This window comes from Triturus cristatus, chromosome 4_2, assembly GCF_964204655.1.
Source record: "Triturus cristatus chromosome 4_2, aTriCri1.1, whole genome shotgun sequence".
NCBI classification, from domain to species: domain Eukaryota; kingdom Metazoa; phylum Chordata; class Amphibia; order Caudata; family Salamandridae; genus Triturus; species Triturus cristatus.
Window position 1 is genome coordinate 832,929,360 of NC_140586.1, and position 8,483 is coordinate 832,937,842.

General features: G+C 46.3%; 1 non-coding gene across 1 annotated transcript; it reads left to right on the plus strand.

Annotated features, from left to right (window-relative positions):
• The first annotated feature begins 6,098 nt into the window (after positions 1-6,098).
• On the plus strand, positions 6,099-6,214 carry LOC146835194 (U5 spliceosomal RNA). The gene has a single exon (XR_014960910.1). It is a non-coding gene; the product is annotated as a U5 spliceosomal RNA (small nuclear RNA).
• Positions 6,215-8,483: the final 2,269 nt, after the last annotated feature.

Genomic DNA, 8,483 nt, shown 5'->3' on the forward strand with positions numbered 1-8,483 from the left:
AAAGCGGAAACAGAAAACACCAACATAACACAGACAACTGCAACACATCATGGAGGTAGCCGGAGCAAGTGCAGAGGTCACCCGATATTCAATCAGAAAGGCCCATGACTTGCGGTGCACTGACGTTGGGGCACAAGAGCTGAGCGTGCTCATGTGAAGACATTTTCAGTGATTGTGTCCCTTTGGGTTATACCTGCTGCAGCTGCCCTGGGTGTTTTACACTTGCCTCATATTCATCATCATCGTCCCAGGCCCTCCACAATACCTGAGGCGACATTGTTGCGTCCGCAGTCCACAGCACGTAACTCAATCATGAAGGGTCCATGAGTTGTGGTGCACAGAGTTAGTGGCACCTGTGGCGCTCAGCGGGTGCGCAGCCTGCGATGATGCGTCGTCCATGAACGTCAGGAATGGATTGGATGTGTGTGAGCCCTGCTGACTTCAGTGTAGGCTGGAGGCAGAGGTCAGCAGGGGCCCACAGCCACGTGGCGTTGACTTGTGGTGCACAGAGTTGGTAGCACCTGAAGTGCTCAGGGGGTGCGCAGCCATTGATGATGCGTCATCCGGGCGGGCCGCACTGGGAGCAATGTCTTTTGCCTACTGAATTCTGCCTCAATAAGGCCATGTGGCGTTTACTTGTGGTGCACAGAGTTAGTGGCACCTGTGGCGCTCATCGTGTGCACAGCCTGCGATGATACATGGTCAGGGCGGGCCACACTGGTAGCAATGTCTGTTGCCTACTGGACTGTGTCATCTGCAGTCGCGACTCGATCTGAATTGTGAGCCCTGCTGACCACAGTGTAGGCCGCAGGCAGTAATCAGCACAGACATAACGCCGCGGTGCTGTGCTGCTGGGTTCGCTGGGGGCCTGTGTCGCGGATGCCAGTGATCGGCTGAGGAGGCTGGCGGCCACGGCGGCGGCCTTATGGCAAGGTGAGGGGCGCCGCCCTGGCAGATGCGTTGGCCATCCCGGAAGTGAACCACGCCCAGAGCCCCAGACTATTTATTCACACTCCTATGCTGAACTGCCGTACGCTGGACCAGCCCACTGCAGTTACGCTTACAGGGGGGGATGACACAGCTACATGACCGAGGTCTTCCCCACTGCCTGAGGTAATATGGTTGCGTCCACTGTCCACAACACTACACACACCAGCAATATATGTCCACATGGACAGGTCTGTGTTCTGCATACTGAGGTCTGTCCAGCACATCACCGCCACACTTGGCATTGTGTGCATTCTTATTCATGGGTGACTTGCCTCCTTCACACATACTTGGTTCCCACCTCTCCCCACATTATGGTATTGTTTGACTGAGGGCCCATGACGTTTTCGGAACGTCCGCTGTCCTGTTCTGTGCTGCCTCGTGGTAGTTGGTGGGGTGGTGGTCCTGGGGGTGGTGGTCCTGGGGGTGGTGGTGGTGGGTGTTGTGGCCCTCTTGGGTGTCCGAGCTGCCTGATCAGTAGCTCCATGACATGTGTTGGTCTTCAGATATGGCTCTGGGCTGCGCTCACTTTCATACTGCAGGTTGTCGTCCTGCTTAACAGTTAACACCAGTAAAAGGCAGGTGTTAAATCCCTGCTGCTAACGTGTCGTATCGTCTGTTTTTGGATCGCAGATCTGGCTGGTCATTGAGAATATCTATCTCGAAGTGGCGTTTTCGTGTGTTTTTGCACGGGAACGCCTACTCTGCATATCATTAGCGTTAGTTATCGCTCTCATCCGTGGCGATGTTTTTTGCGAAGCTATCGCTGGAAAACTAGCGATATCGGCAGTTTACACCAGGTTGAGAATGGGGCAATAATTCTTTCGGCACTTTGGCTGCGCTACAGTGCCGATAACTCGGCGATAAGTCCTTGAGAATATGCCCCTATATGTAACATATACGTAGGTATAGTGGTACACAGAAGTACACAATGCCCACTTGTATGCGAGACATACAGGACCAATGTAAATAGAGTCCAAGGTGAGTTTTTGACCTGGTCCCCATACAGTAAGCTATTTGCGTCAGGCAATACTGACGCACCGCCTCTGTTTTTTTAACGAATTGCTGTAGTTGCGTCAGTTTTATGGTGCATTCCCAAGTCCTTGTAAATCTGGGAATGCATCAAAATCTATTGGTGTTGCGTGGGAAAACCCACTGCAACGCCCATGGAATGCCTTTTTGGCTGAGAATAAGGCAATGCAGGCACTGGCGCTGCTTTTCCTTACTCCATATCTACAAGGCCATGAAAATCCACGTTAAGTGGCTTTGGCTTTGCATTGCCATGTAAATATGGGTCTGCACTCCGCAGCGCCGCTACATCAAAAAAAGACATTAAAAAAAGTGACGCAGCCGCCACGCAGGCTCCTTGTAAATATGCCGCTTAGTCTAAGCATAGTTTATTATTCTGGTAGGGTATCTTTCCAGTCCATACCAATGTTAGACTCACACAGACACCCTTGCACTATGGTGCAAAGGTATGTCCGTAGCGCATGGCCGCGTATTTCTGTACTGGCATTAGGGAGAGCAGGTGTGACCCATGCAGGTCAGAGTGGTGGGGCAGGGTAGTGGGAGAGTCGACTTACGACGACAAGGGAAACTTTTAAAAAAAAGAAAACCATGATTTACTTTAAGTTTCCCTCGTCGTCGTATGTCGCCATGGTTGTCTTTTTTTAAAATGGAAGTTTCCCTCGTCGCCGTATGTCGCCATGGTTGTCTTTTTTTAATTTAAGTTTCCCTCGTTGCCGTATGTTGACTCACCCACACCCCGCCCCACCGCTCTTACCTGCACGGGCCACGCCTGAGGGGAGGATATTTATGTAAATATAGCACTCTTCTGCTCTCTCCTTCTCAAGCAGCGCAGCATTCGCAGCTGCTGCACTGCGCTGCGTGACAAACTAGTAAATCTGGCATGTGGCGTGTTCATTAGCCTGCTCCCAGGCTGGGGAGGACGTTACAAATACAGTTGGTTACTAGTACATCTTTTCAGTGCTTTAAATGGGAAAAAATAAGTGCAGGTATTCATTAAAATGAGCTAGATGTGTAGTGAGGGGGCGCGGCTAGGGGCGGGGCTAAAGGCAAGACATGATGATACTTCGTGACTTCTATATTAGTTGCAGCACATACCAAAACACATGAGAAATGTGTTTATATAAACAAAGCAAGTTAACTCATTACACAAAATGAAAGAGAAATGCTATAATATGTTAACATTTCCTTTTCTTTTGCAATAGATGCACCTTCTTAATGCCATACTGTTAATTGATGTTGTTTGGCGCAAAACCATATATTTTTCAGCACATGAGTAGGAAGAAACTGAAAATACCCCCACTTCGATCCAAAGCTCTTATGGCACAAAGCAAATGAAGCAAATCATCATGACCCTCTCCAGAAGATATCTCTTGTCTCTTCCATAGATCTATCCATTCATCCTTTCACCTACCATTTACCTGCTGATGTCCACCATTTAACCTTTACATTCTGTTGTCTATTCAGTCTTTCATCCATCATTCAGTTTTTCACCATTCCGTCTGTCCACCCTTCATATACAAACCTATCCATCCATCCAACTCAAAACCTATCCATACATCCTTTCACTCATCCATCTCTTTATCCACCCTTTCGCTCATTCATCAATCCTTTCGCTCATCTATCCATCAACCCTTTCATTTCTTTATTCCATCCACCATTCTTGGGAGTTTTCGAAAGTGCTTGCTGCAGAAGTTAAGAAGTTAAGAACCGAAAACGTTTCAGCTACAGAACCCGTGCATTTATCATTGACTTTCACTTATGAGTAATTCATAACATTGGGCCAATGTCTCATTATTTCTATGTGCGTGTAAAGCCTTTTTTGCAGCTTACTCGAATGTCTATGTCATATTTAGAATCTTCCAAACATTCAGGAAATGTTGTCTCAATATTTAATGCAAGCAAAATTGTTCTGCATAAGAACCGTTTCTCTACTAAATTTGGGTGAGGCACCTCTGGCCCTTATTTAACATTTACACTATCAATACAGTAATGCTGGGAGGAACGATTAACATAAGACACCTCTTCCCCTCGCCGCAGTGTACCCAGCGCAGCTCACGGATGCCATGTCACACAAGGCGAGAGCAACGTTGATACCTCAGTTTGTCCTATGACAAGGACGTTTTGCCATACAACTTATCAGCAGGCGGATAAATGCGTATCAGCATTTTCACAAAAAGAATTCATATTAAATTATATAATTTTTTCCAAAATGGTTAAAGCTGCACCTGACCTTTGAGCTGCACTTGCTTTAGTCTGTAAGTACACTGCAATCCAAGTGGTCTATAGAAATGGCTCACAGTTGTTCTTCTACAATAAATGTAAAACCACTGAGAATTAACAACGGCAAAAAACAAGCTCTGTTGTAGGTCCTTACAAGAGAATGTCATAATTACCTTGGCATTGTTAATTCTCAATTACATTTATCTGATAGCCTCATGTGAAACACGCATGTTCACTCACACCCACACACAAACAGGGGCATGTGCATACACACTTTTTGTAAAACGGTGATGTTTAAGAAAAATGTTGGTGGAAAAATATGCTAACTATATGTTGTGTTGTTGAAATGTATACGAGGCTAGAGTACCATCAAGTGAAGGCTGTATTTTCGGTAATATACAGTGCAGAGGTATGGTTTCCGTCTGCTTGCATGAAACTTCTAAGAATAGAGAACAAGATTTGGAAAGTATCTTTGGGCCTGAGGTAGGGAGCACCATCCAATGTGGTTTCGTACTACAAACTACATTTTCTAATGATTATAAAACGTTCATTGACTTATCAGGTTCTCCATGAAAGTTGTGACTCGTATCCTGCTCTTTTTGACTTCTCCCTCGGAAACCTCTGTCATCTGACCCTTGTTTGCACAAATGCACAGGATAGTGACTGTGATTGACAGCACAGGGCCTGACCGGACCCTGCTCTGTCAAACACAGCGTGATGGTGAGCACCCGGGAATTACTCAAATGAGCCCTGCTGAATAGCTCAGCTGGGGCTCAGATCGGGGGTACAGAAGTGGCGCCTTGGCTGCCAAGACACCTTCAACTCCAGCTCACCAGCACTCACAGCCAAAAAGCCTACCTTTTCATGAGTACCGGTACTCTCCTCGGCAGAAGAGAAGTGCCGGTACTCAGAGCGTTAAATCGAAGAAGTACCGGTACTCAGGACCGGTGAGTACCAGCCCATTTAAAGCACTGCATCTTTCTCATAAATGTGTCTATGTCACGGTGGCGCTATATTCTGACCCACGGTGAATAATGGCCTTTAAATTTCGAAATATTTCTTTACTATTTTTTTGCAGTTTTATATAGCGCGATGCTGGCCCGAGAGCACTTAAGCGCTTTACAAGACAACCAGTCACCTTCCAGGCACGAGGAAGAGTGATTTCTTAGAATCCCCTGGGGTTGGGCGGAAGCCGTGATCCGAGTCTCGTCACCAGTTCCAGAATGTGCATCTTTTGCTGCGGTTCTGTGGATGGACCCCATTCAATGCCCCTAAAACAAAGCTGTGGGAAGGAGATGGACTAATCCGGCGGTGACTGGGCCGGTCAGGCCCCTCAGACCCCCTGCTGCAGGAGCTTGTGCCACGTGAGAGGCGAAGGGACGATTTAACAGCCAGAGCTGCCCAGTCTGGAGAACGGGTTCGAGTCCCGGCTTTGGCTCAACAGCCTGTTACTCCTAGCAAATCAGGTAAAGATCCCACGGGTAATTAAATATTTTTATTTAAAACTGCCTCTGTGTAGTGGAGGCAGACTAATGCTCGTGCATAGCATTGTAATACCCAGAAAAGCAAACGAGAGCAACAAAAGTAAACCCTGTTACACTCCCGAGGGTCACGTGTGAGTGAGAATTGCTGTCACGTGGGTTAAAGTTGGGCTTATTTACATACCCACAATCCCCAACATCCGCAGTCACTTATATTCCTCCTTATGTAGTTGAAAGTAATTTTCCCACTTAGTTTGATCGGAACATGAATAAAAAAGTATTCTCTAGAACATGTTTGAAATTGTCATTTATTTTCTGCCCCACACTGAAAGTCCAAGGAGGTGTGTTTCCTTGGGTCTCTGGGACAGTGGTTGTTTGAACATACTCTGGTTTCTCTTCAAACCGAATAAATCTTTCGCCTTTTACTAAAGATTTCCGTGGAGAGGAACATTAAAGAGTTTCACTCAATTTTTGAAAGTTCTATCTCTGATAGAGCTAGCCATTTCAGTTTAAGAAAGAATAAAAGTGCAGTAACTTGCTGGTGGCACAGGGGACTTCTCCTTATCCTCTCCTTGTAAATATGGCCCCTTCTCATGCAGCACTTTGTCTTGAAGGGGAGTTCCATGGGTGTTGCTGTGGGTGATCCCACGCAACACCCATGGAACAAGACACAGATGCGTCAATCTGAATGCTACGCCACCTTGGCGAAGCGAGGTGCAATGAGGAGAAATGTTTTCATTTCTCCTCGGTTTTTCCACTTTCAATGCGTGCTGCATTCTACAGCATGCATTGAAAGAGGAAAAAGCCTGTAGTGACTGATTTTGTGCAGGAATGTGACCTTTCCTGCACAAAACCAATCTCACCACGACTCAGGTATCCTTGCACCATGGTGCAACGGTGCCTGCGCCAGTGCATGGCTGCAGTTTGTGCACCAGCGCAGGGGGAAGCACAGAGATGCGACATTCTTGTAAATATGCCGCATCCCTGTGCTTCGGAGGTGCCGCAGCGTGGCGCAGCCAAAGGGCTTGCGGTGCCACGGTGCGGCACTTCCTTGTAGATCTGCTCCCTCAGATCTTAAAACAGCTGCAAAGCACTAGTGCACAACACAGATTTCTTGCACTGCACAATGTTCAGCCTCTTAATTTCTTATGCGCACAGTCTATCATAGCTGCCAAGTTTTGAGATTGCTAATGTGTAACATTTCAATGGTTTCAATGTATTTATGAGTAACATTTATCTGCGAAATGTGTGACACTTAAAGTAACAGCAATGAAGACACGCTAGAAGGAAGTTCACAGGGGGCTGCGAGGCACTTGCTTAGCCTGACAAGGTGGATCAACACTGTGCATCAGGCACAAAGTAAGTTTTAGAGGCTAGTGTGTCTAGAAATATACTGAGATTAGGACGATCATGCCTCGGGCTCTCAGTACAATATGGCTACAAAATTGAATGGTGGCGTAGTAGGCTAATGTAGGCTGAAGAGCTGCAGACAGTCCAGCCCTGAGCTGTCAGAGAGCTCACTTGTGTCTGCCAGCCAGACTGGAGAACAAACACCCCCCACTCCAGGACTGGGACAAAAAACAAACCCTGGCAGTAGACTAAAAGTGCCCCCCCTTTAGCAAATCAGTCAATTAAAATTGGCCCCCATTTGCAAATGAGAGCAGTTTTGAACTTGTGAAGACACACTCTATAGTTTTTTGAAATGTATAAAGACTGCATGCATCTAAGCTCGCTGCAGTTCATCTTTGTTATATTATCAGGGATATCAACATTAAAACCTGCTGCACTAGTCCAGAAACAGCCAAAAGCAATCAGCGCACACACTGACTGGTCACATGAACTATCCTTCAGGGCCTGGCAGATGGCGTCTAAAGAAACAAGCATTGAAAATGCAATAGGTCTCGCCTTTGATTAAGTTAAAGCCATTTGCTTTGCTAATGGTATTGTATAGCAAAGCAAATAGCTTTAGTTTAATGAAAGGCTCGACCTATTGCATTTTTAATGCTTGTTACTTCTTGCAGCAATCTGACAGAAGGATGGTGTGTCACTGCTGATATCACTAGGCAAAGAGAGCTTTAGAGCTCATATCTCCTACAGGAAGGTGTGAGGAGGCTTCTGAAGCCCAACCAAAATACAAGGCTTTTAAAAGGCACAGGCTTAACTTAGAGTTGATATTACATACATTAATGATTCTTGCCCCATTCCACTCATGACTCAGTCAGAAAAGTCAAATACTTCACTTAAGCGATTATGCTACTCATATGTCACGAATCCATCATTTTCCTCTCCACTGATATCTGACCAATAGCCTTTGAGCATTGATGAACCTCCCTCTGTTCATGGCTCAAGAGACTAAACATGGTGTTGGCAGCTGGTCTGTAACAACCTCTGTAAGTAGTTTTAAGATCAGGATGTGTGCTGGGATGTGCCTCACCTAGTAATGTTACCTCACAGCCACCGTAAGGTTTGCAAGCACCAGCTGGACTTGTTCTCTTGTGACTCCGCGCAGTGACTTTGAACACAGGAAGAGGCACCAACACAATACAACATGGTGGCTAGAAGGAGCATCGGAACCAACGGGACCAACAAAGACACTATTCTCCACAGAAAGTGTGGTAAATTCCAGGAACTGACTCGCATCACCACTGCACCTGTCAAAAGCAGAAACAGAACTGAAAACAAGTATTGGCAAACCCACCATACCTAGCCTTGCCTGGTACAATAGATATATACTTTTGATTTTAATTGAAAATCTATGAAACAAAA